The sequence below is a fragment of the Chanodichthys erythropterus genome, chromosome 2 (assembly GCF_024489055.1).
Source record: "Chanodichthys erythropterus isolate Z2021 chromosome 2, ASM2448905v1, whole genome shotgun sequence".
Lineage (NCBI taxonomy): Eukaryota > Metazoa > Chordata > Actinopteri > Cypriniformes > Xenocyprididae > Chanodichthys > Chanodichthys erythropterus.
Genome location: NC_090222.1, coordinates 40739336 through 40749988, shown reverse-complemented (window position 1 = coordinate 40749988; position 10653 = coordinate 40739336). Strand labels below are relative to the sequence as shown.

General features: G+C 38.1%; 1 protein-coding gene across 2 annotated transcripts in view; it reads left to right on the top strand.

Moving 5' to 3' along the window:
* Positions 1 to 934: 934 nt before the first annotated feature.
* The window catches only part of LOC137001977 (DENN domain-containing protein 4B-like), a 44565-nt gene continuing 34846 nt past the window's right edge, over positions 935 to 10653 (top strand). The window contains exon 1 of one of the 2 annotated variants that reach the window (XM_067361398.1): positions 935 to 1212. The gene's annotated coding sequence lies outside the window, so the exon portion shown is untranslated. The remainder of the gene's footprint in view (positions 1213 to 10653) is intronic. The other variant, XM_067361364.1, reaches the window with a different exon arrangement.

Genomic DNA, 10653 nt, shown 5'->3' with positions numbered 1-10653 from the left:
ACAGCTGAAATATTCAACTAAATGTTAAATGTCAGAACCCAAAAAATTGCAAGCACTTTTCAATTAGTGTAATTTAACATGTTTTTGTTTGTTTCAGAAACATGTATCAGTAATCTGCAGATAAAGTCAGTCCATATTATATATATATATATATATATATTCACTTTAGGGCTGTGAAGATATCAGACACTTGCTGTGGCCAAAAGAATTCACAATAACAGTATATAACCGTTGAATTATGTTTAAAAGTGTGTTTTTTTTGCTCTTTTCTCAGTAATTTAAGGAATCAAAATAGGGATTTAGTAGCTGTCACTCAGGATTTATGGATATGAAATTTGTCCCACAAAAACAATATTTTAACAGTGAAGTTCGAAGGATAAAATTAGTGTCAAGTTTGGGCATTTTGTGTGTGTAAAATTGTAATGATTAAACATTTATTATATTATATTTAATATTATATACTTTTTATTATTTAAAAAAATTATTTATATATATATATATATATATATATATATATAAATATATATATATATATATATATATATATTAGTATAGTATATTATATTGAATATATTTTATTTTTTAAATATTTATTATATATACACGTATTATATTATATAATTTTTTTATTTATTTTTATCTTTTATTTTAATTTTAATTTTATTTATTTTATTATTATTTTATTTGTCTTAATAACTCTGTACCTGATATTATATTATATTAACTCCAAAAACACTAGCAGGATATAAAAGCGTTTCTCAAGTAATCATAAGCGACTGTGATTGACAGATCTCGAGCAGCGCTGAGAAAAGCAACAGGCATCACGTGATATCGTCTCTGCGTCACTCGACGCTTAATAATAAGCTTTGTGATGATAATAGATAGTGAGTAAATATAAACAGCGAAGAGTTCAAATATAATGTTTATTGTTTGGACCAATCTTTCCCTGTCTCGGTTAGTGAGGTTGTTGTAATGCGGCTCCGCGCCGCTGGGCGTCAGTCCGCGCGTCGCGTCTGCAGCTGCGGCTGCTCAGTGTGTTTCTGTGCGTGATGGCGGAGCGCAGCGGCGACGGTCGTTCCACGCAGTGAGACAAGAACCCGAACACGAACCGGTACCGGCCGGACCGAATGACAGCTGAGTGAGTCGCTATGAGCGGAAGCTTCGTGGTGAGATGAGAGCCGAACCGAGCCGAGCCGCACTGCTGCTGCTGAGGTGAGTCCCGAACCCGACCGAACCGAGCCGACGCGCGCGTCACAGCAGCGCAGATCACTGGATCAGCGACATTCATATTGTTATACGCAATTAATAACGACGCGCGTGATGTTTACACGAGGATTCCTCAAGAGATCCGCCGAACCAGGTGTGTGAGAGTATGTGTGTGAGAGAGTGAGCGAGTGTGTGTGTGAGAGAGAGAGAGTGAGCGAGTGTGTGTGTGAGAGTGTGTTTGTGTGTTTATGAGGTCCGTCAGTCGCACGGAAGCGGTTCTGAACTGGTTCTGCTTCACCAAATGTCCGTTTATTCATATAATGAAGAACATTCTGTGTAAATGAACACAATATATTTCATAATCTCATTTGTTGTGATTAAATGATCGTATATCAGCATTATGTCAATCAATATACACTACCATGATGGTACTTCTTGACTGTTGGGCTGCCCTGACCTCTGACCTCCAGCTGGTCTCAGATCAGAGAAATTAAACACAGTAATAATAATCAGTGACGTCTGAAGAAGGAAAAATGTGTATATATTATATATGTATATTTGGGTCATTCTGCAGAACTGGTGTAAACTGCTGTCCCACAACCAGAAAACAAAGCATTTAAGTATTCAAGTTTTAGATGTTTACTAAGATCCTTCTATTGAATCCCACAATGTTTAAAACATCAGTAAGATATATAAATCATCATTTATTGGGTACTGTCAGTTGGGAGGAGTCTGTCCTGAACCCTGACCCCTAAACCTCAACTTATGAAAATTATATTTTAATAATTTTAGCAATTTTTTCCATTTGTTGTTTTTAAAAATATATATTTTTGATTTTTTTTAAGTGAAGTTTATATATATATATATATATATATATATATATATATATATATATATATATATATATATATATATATATATAAATATATATAAATATTATATTTTTATTTTAAGTCATGACACTTTGTTAAAAAAAAAAAAAAAAGTGTCCCTCATGTTCATGTCACTACTGGAACAGTGTGTGTTTTACTCCATTGATCTGAGACTGATTTTAACACACTTCTACATGTTTGATCAGGAGATATTTCTGTGTTGCTCCTCTCACAGCCTCTTTCACAGCAGACAGATCATCATTCTGAGTTAAATGTGTTCAGAGGTCTGAAAACCTGTGTGGAGCTTTAATGAACGTCACTAACAAACACCTTTTTCTGCAATTAAGCAAACTTTTTTGGGTTTTTTATGTGTGTTCAACTGTTCAGAACTGTGCTAGATAACCATGTGCTGATCATCATCATCTTTGAGCGGCTCAAAAGTATCTAAAATGTCACTACTGAAACGACAACATTGTTTTTGGGGGGTTATTCGATAAATTTATATCTAAAATTGTGACTACCGAAGCTTCTCCACATGTTTCGGTCGTGACTGTTTTGGTAGTGACATCATTGTTTCAGTAGTGACATCATTATTTCGGTTGTGACATCATTATTTCGGTAGTGACGACATTGTTGTGGTAGTGACATCATTGTTTCGGTAGTGACATCATTGTTTCGGTTGTGACATCATTATTTCGGTAGTGACGACATTGTTGTGGTAGTGACATCATTGTTTCGGTAGTGACATCATTATTTCAGTAGTGACATCATTGTGTCGTGACATCATTATTTCAGTAGTGACATCATTGTTTCGGTAGTGACATCATTATTTCAGTAGTGACGACATTGTTGTGGTAGTGACATCATTATTTCAGTAGTGACATCATTGTGTCGTGACATCATTATTTCGGTAGTGACGACATTGTTGTGGTAGTGACATCATTGTTTCGGTAGTGACGACATTGTTGTGGTAGTGACATCATTATTTCAGTAGTGACATCATTATTTCAGTAGTGACATCATTGTGTCGTGACATCATTATTTCAGTAGTGACATCATTGTGTCGTGACATCATTATTTCAGTAGTGACATCATTGTGTCGTGACATCATTGTTTCGGTAGTGACGACATTGTTGTGGTAGTGACATCATTATTTCAGTAGTGACATCATTATTTCAGTAGTGACATCATTATTTCAGTAGTGACATCATTGTTTCGGTAGTGACATCATTATTTCAGTAGTGACATCATTGTGTCGTGACATCATTATTTCGGTAGTGACATCATTGTTTCGGTAGTGACATCATTATTTCAGTAGTGACGTCATTGTTGTGGTTGTGACATCATTGTTTCGGTAGTGACATCATTGTTTCGGTAGTGACATCATTGTTTCGGTAGTGACGACATTGTTGTGGTTGTGACATCATTGTTTCGGTAGTGACATCATTGTTTCAGTAGTGACGACATTGTTGTGGTAGTGACATCATTGTTTCGGTAGTGACATCATTGTTTCAGTAGTGACGACATTGTTGTGGTTGTGACATCATTGTTTCGGTAGTGACATCATTGTTTCGGTAGTGACATCATTGTTTCGGTAGTGACGACATTGTTGTGGTTGTGACATCATTGTTTCGGTAGTGACATCATTGTTTCAGTAGTGACGTCATTGTTGTGGTTGTGACATCATTGTTTCGGTAGTGACATCATTGTTTCAGTAGTGACGACATTGTTGTGGTAGTGACATCATTATTTCAGTAGTGACGACATTGTTGTGGTTGTGACATCATTGTTTCGGTAGTGACATCATTATTTCAGTAGTGACGTCATTGTTGTGGTTGTGACATCATTGTTTCGGTAGTGACATCATTATTTCAGTAGTGACGACATTGTTGTGGTAGTGACATCATTGTTTCGGTAGTGACATCATTATTTCAGTAGTGACGTCATTGTTGTGGTTGTGACATCATTGTTTCGGTAGTGACATCATTATTTCAGTAGTGACGTCATTGTTGTGGTTGTGACATCATTGTTTCGGTAGTGACATCATTATTTCAGTAGTGACGTCATTGTTGTGGTAGTGACATCATTGTTTCGGTAGTGACATCATTATTTCAGTAGTGACGTCATTGTTGTGGTTGTGACATCATTGTTTCGGTAGTGACATCATTGTTTCAGTAGTGACGACATTGTTGTGGTAGTGACATCATTGTTTCGGTAGTGACATCATTATTTCAGTAGTGACGTCATTGTTGTGGTTGTGACATCATTGTTTCGGTAGTGACATCATTATTTCAGTAGTGACGTCATTGTTGTGGTTGTGACATCATTGTTTCGGTAGTGACATCATTGTTTCAGTAGTGACGACATTGTTGTGGTAGTGACATCATTGTTTCGGTAGTGACATCATTATTTCAGTAGTGACGTCATTGTTGTGGTTGTGACATCATTGTTTCGGTAGTGACATCATTGTTTCGGTAGTGACATCATTGTTTCGGTAGTGACATCATTATTTCAGTAGTGACGACATTGTTGTGGTAGTGACATCATTGTTTCGGTAGTGACATCATTGTTTCGGTAGTGACATCATTATTTCAGTAGTGACGACATTGTTGTGGTAGTGACATCATTATTTCAGTAGTGACATCATTGTGTCGTGACATCATTATTTCGGTAGTGACGACATTGTTGTGGTAGTGACATCATTGTTTCGGTAGTGACGACATTGTTGTGGTAGTGACATCATTATTTCAGTAGTGACATCATTGTTTCAGTAGTGACGTCATTGTTTCGGTAGTGACGACATTGTTGTGGTTGTGACATCATTGTTTCGGTAGTGACATCATTGTTTCGGTAGTGACATCATTGTTTCGGTAGTGACGACATTGTTGTGGTTGTGACATCATTGTTTCGGTAGTGACATCATTGTTTCGGTAGTGACATCATTATTTCAGTAGTGACGACATTGTTGTGGTAGTGACATCATTGTTTCGGTAGTGACATCATTGTTTCGGTAGTGACATCATTATTTCAGTAGTGACGACATTGTTGTGGTAGTGACATCATTGTTTCGGTAGTGACATCATTATTTCAGTAGTGACGTCATTGTTGTGGTTGTGACATCATTGTTTCGGTAGTGACATCATTGTTTCGGTAGTGACGACATTGTTGTGGTTGTGACATCATTGTTTCGGTAGTGACATCATTGTTTCGGTAGTGACATCATTGTTTCGGTAGTGACGACATTGTTGTGGTTGTGACATCATTGTTTCGGTAGTGACATCATTGTTTCGGTAGTGACGACATTGTTGTGGTTGTGACATCATTGTTTCGGTAGTGACATCATTGTTTCGGTAGTGACGACATTGTTGTGGTTGTGACATCATTGTTTCGGTAGTGACATCATTGTTTCGGTAGTGACGACATTGTTGTGGTTGTGACATCATTGTTTCGGTAGTGACATCATTGTTTCGGTAGTGACATCATTGTTTCGGTAGTGACGACATTGTTGTGGTTGTGACATCATTGTTTCGGTAGTGACATCATTGTTTCGGTAGTGACATCATTATTTCAGTAGTGACGTCATTGTTGTGGTTGTGACATCATTGTTTCAGTAGTGACATCATTGTTTCGGTAGTGACATCATTGTTTCGGTAGTGACGACATTGTTGTGGTTGTGACATCATTGTTTCGGTAGTGACGACATTGTTTCGGTAGTGACATCATTATTTCAGTAGTGACGACATTGTTGTGGTTGTGACATCATTGTTTCAGTAGTGACATCATTGTTTCGGTAGTGACGTCATTGTTGTGGTTGTGACATCATTGTTTCAGTAGTGACATCATTGTTTCGGTAGTAACGACATTGTTGTGGTAGTGACATCATTGTTTCGGTAGTGACATCATTATTTCAGTAGTGACGACATTGTTGTGGTTGTGACATCATTGTTGTGGTAGTGACATCATTGTTTCGGTAGTGACGACATTATTTTAGTAGTGACGTCATTGTTGTGGTTGTGACATCATTGTTGTGGTAGTGACATCATTGTTTCGGTAGTGACGACATTGTTGTGGTAGTGACATCATTGTTTCGGTAGTGACGACATTATTTCAGTAGTGACATCATTGTTGTGGTAGTGACGACATTGTTGTGGTAGTGACATCATTGTTGTGGTAGTGACATCATTGTTTCGGTAGTGACGACATTGTTGTGGTAGTGACATCATTGTTTCGGTAGTGACATCATTGTTTCGGTAGTGACGACATTGTTGTGGTAGTGACATCATTGTTTCGGTAGTGACGACATTATTTCAGTAGTGACATCATTGTTTTGGTAGTGACATCATTGTTTCGGTAGTGACGACATTGTTGTGGTTGTGACATCATTGTTTCGGTAGTGACATCATTATTTCAGTAGTGACGTCATTGTTGTGGTTGTGACATCATTGTTTCGGTAGTGACATCATTGTTTCGGTAGTGACATCATTGTTGTGGTTGTGACATCATTGTTTCGGTAGTGACATCATTGTTGTGGTTGTGACATCATTGTTTCGGTAGTGACATCATTGTTTCGGTAGTGACATCATTGTTGTGGTTGTGACATCATTGTTTCAGTAGTGACATCATTGTTTCGGTTGTGACATCATTGTTGGGGTTGTGACTTCATTGTTTCAGTAGTGACATCATTGTTTCGGTAGTGACTACATTGTTGTGGTTGTGACATCATTGTTTCGGTAGTGACATCATTGTTTCGGTAGTGACATCATTGTTGTGGTTGTGACATCATTGTTTCAGTAGTGACATCATTGTTTCGGTTGTGACATCATTGTTTCGGTAGTGACATCATTGTTGTGGTTGTGACATCATTGTTTCGGTAGTGACATCATTGTTTCGGTAGTGACATCATTGTTGTGGTTGTGACATCATTGTTGTGGTAGTGACATCATTGTTTCGGTAGTGACGACATTGTTGTGGTTGTGACATCATTGTTTCGGTAGTGACGACATTGTTTCGGTAGTGACATCATTTTTTCAGTTGTGTCGACATTGTTGTGGTTGTGACATCATTGTTTCAGTTGTGTCATAATTGTTTCGGTAGTGACGTCATTGTTGTGGTTGTGACATCATTGTTTCAGTAGTGACATCATTGTTTCGGTAGTGACATCATTGTTGTGGTTGTGACTTCATTGTTTCAGTAGTGACTTCATTGTTTCGGTAGTGACTTCATTGTTGCGGTAGTGACTTCATTGTTGTGGTAGTGACATCATTTTTTCTGTAGTGACATCATTGTTTCAGTAGTGACATCATTGTTTCGGTAGTGACATCATTGTTGTGGTTGTGACATCATTGTTTCAGTAGTGACATCATTGTTTCGGTAGTGACATCATTGTTGTGGTTGTGACATCATTGTTGTGGTAGTGACATCATTGTTTCGGTAGTGACATCATTGTTGTGGTAGTGACATCATTGTTGTGGTAGTGACATCATTGTTTCGGTAGTGACGACATTGTTGTGGTAGTGACATCATTGTTTCGGTAGTGACGACATTGTTGTGGTAGTGACATCATTGTTTCGGTAGTGACGACATTATTTCAGTAGTGACATCATTGTTGTGGTAGTGACATCATTGTTTCGGTAGTGACGACATTGTTGTGGTAGTGACATCATTGTTTCGGTAGTGACGACATTATTTCAGTAGTGACATCATTGTTTAGGTAGTGACATCATTGTTTATGTAGTGACATCATTGTTTAGGTAGTGACATCATTGTTGTCGGTTGTGACATCATTGTTGTGGTAGTGACATCATTGTTTCGGTAGTGACATCATTGTTGTGGTTGTGACATCATTGTTTCGGTAGTGACATCATTGTTTCGGTAGTGACGTCATTGTTGTGGTTGTGACATCATTGTTTCGGTAGTGACGACATTATTTCAGTAGTGACATCATTGTTGTGGTAGTGACATCATTGTTTCGGTAGTGACGACATTGTTGTGGTAGTGACATCATTGTTTCGGTAGTGACGACATTGTTGTGGTAGTGACATCATTGTTTCGGTAGTGACATCATTGTTTCGGTAGTGACATCATTGTTGTGGTTGTGACATCATTGTTTCGGTAGTGACATCATTGTTTCGGTAGTGACATCATTGTTTCGGTAGTGACATCATTGTTGTGGTTGTGACATCATTGTTTCGGTAGTGACATCATTGTTTCGGTAGTGACATCATTGTTTCGGTAGTGACATCATTGTTTCGGTAGTGACGACATTGTTGTGGTTGTGACATCATTGTTTCGGTAGTGACATCATTGTTTCGGTAGTGACATCATTGTTGTGGTTGTGACATCATTGTTTCGGTAGTGACATCATTGTTTCGGTAGTGACATCATTGTTGTGGTTGTGACATCATTGTTTCAGTAGTGACATCATTGTTTCGGTTGTGACATCATTGTTTCGGTAGTGACATCATTGTTTCGGTAGTGACATCATTGTTGTGGTTGTGACATCATTGTTTCAGTAGTGACATCATTGTTTCGGTTGTGACATCATTGTTTCGGTAGTGACATCATTGTTGTGGTTGTGACATCATTGTTTCGGTAGTGACATCATTGTTTCGGTAGTGACATCATTGTTTCGGTAGTGACATCATTGTTGTGGTTGTGACATCATTGTTTCGGTAGTGACATCATTGTTTCGGTAGTGACATCATTGTTTCGGTAGTGACATCATTATTTCAGTAGTGACATCATTGTTGTGGTTGTGACATCATTGTTTCGGTTGTGACATCATTGTTTCAGTAGTGACATCATTGTTTCGGTTGTGACATCATTGTTGTGGTTGTGACATCATTGTTTCAGTAGTGACATCATTGTTTCGGTAGTGACATCATTGTTTCGGTAGTGACATCATTGTTTCGGTAGTGACATCATTATTTCAGTAGTGACATCATTGTTGTGGTTGTGACATCATTGTTTCGGTTGTGACATCATTGTTTCAGTAGTGACATCATTGTTTCGGTTGTGACATCATTGTTGTGGTTGTGACATCATTGTTTCAGTAGTGACATCATTGTTTCGGTAGTGACATCATTGTTGTGGTTGTGACATCATTGTTTCAGTAGTGACATCATTGTTTCGGTTGTGACATCATTGTTTCAGTAGTGACATCATTGTTTCGGTTTTGACATCATTGTTGTGGTTGTGACATCATTGTTTCGGTAGTGACATCATTGTTTCGGTTGTGACATCATTGTTTCAGTAGTGACATCATTGTTTCGGTAGTGACATCATTGTTTCGGTAGTGACATCATTGTTGTGGTTGTGACATCATTGTTTCGGTAGTGACATCATTGTTTCGGTAGTGACATCATTGTTTCGGTAGTGACATCATTGTTGTGGTTGTGACATCATTGTTTCAGTAGTGACATTATTGTTTCGGTAGTGACGACATTGTTGTGGTTGTGAAATCATTGTTTCGGTAGTGACATCATTGTTTCGGTAGTGACATCATTATTTCAGTAGTGACGACATTGTTGTGGTAGTGACATCATTGTTTCGGTAGTGACGACATTGTTGTGGTTGTGACATCATTGTTTCGGTATTGACATCATTGTTTCGGTAGTGACGACATTGTTTCGGTAGTGACGACATTGTTTCGGTAGTGACATCATTGTTTCGGTAGTGACGACATTGTTGTGGTTGTGACATCATTGTTTCGGTAGTGACATCATTGTTTCGGTAGTGACATCATTATTTCAGTAGTGACGACATTGTTGTGGTAGTGACATCATTGTTTCGGTAGTGACGACATTGTTGTGGTTGTGACATCATTGTTTCGGTATTGACATCATTGTTTCGGTAGTGACGACATTGTTTCGGTAGTGACGACATTGTTTCGGTAGTGACGACATTGTTGTGGTTGTGACATCATTGTTTCGGTAGTGACGACATTGTTGTGGTTGTGACATCATTGTTTCGGTAGTGACATCATTGTTTCGGTAGTGACATCATTGTTTCGGTAGTGACATCATTGTTTCGGTAGTGACATTATTGTTTCGGTAGTGACATCATTGTTTCGGTAGTGACGACATTGTTTCGGTAGTGACGACATTGTTGTGGTTGTGACATCATTGTTTCGGTAGTGACGACATTGTTGTGGTTGTGACATCATTGTTTCGGTAGTGACATCATTGTTTCGGTAGTGACGACATTGTTGTGGTTGTGACATCATTGTTTCGGTAGTGACATCATTGTTTCGGTAGTGACGACATTGTTGTGGTTGTGACATCATTGTTTTGGTAGTGACGACATTGTTGTGGTTGTGACATCATTGTTTCGGTAGTGACATCATTGTTTCGGTAGTGACATCATTATTTCAGTAGGGACGACATTGTTGTGGTAGTGACATCATTGTTTCGTTAGTGACATCATTATTTCAGTAGTGACGACATTGTTGTGGTAGTGACATCATTGTTTCGGTAGTGACATCATTATTTCAGTAGTGACGACATTGTTGTGGTTGTGACATCATTGTTTCGGTAGTGACGACATTGTTGTGGTTGTGACATCATTGTTTCGGTAG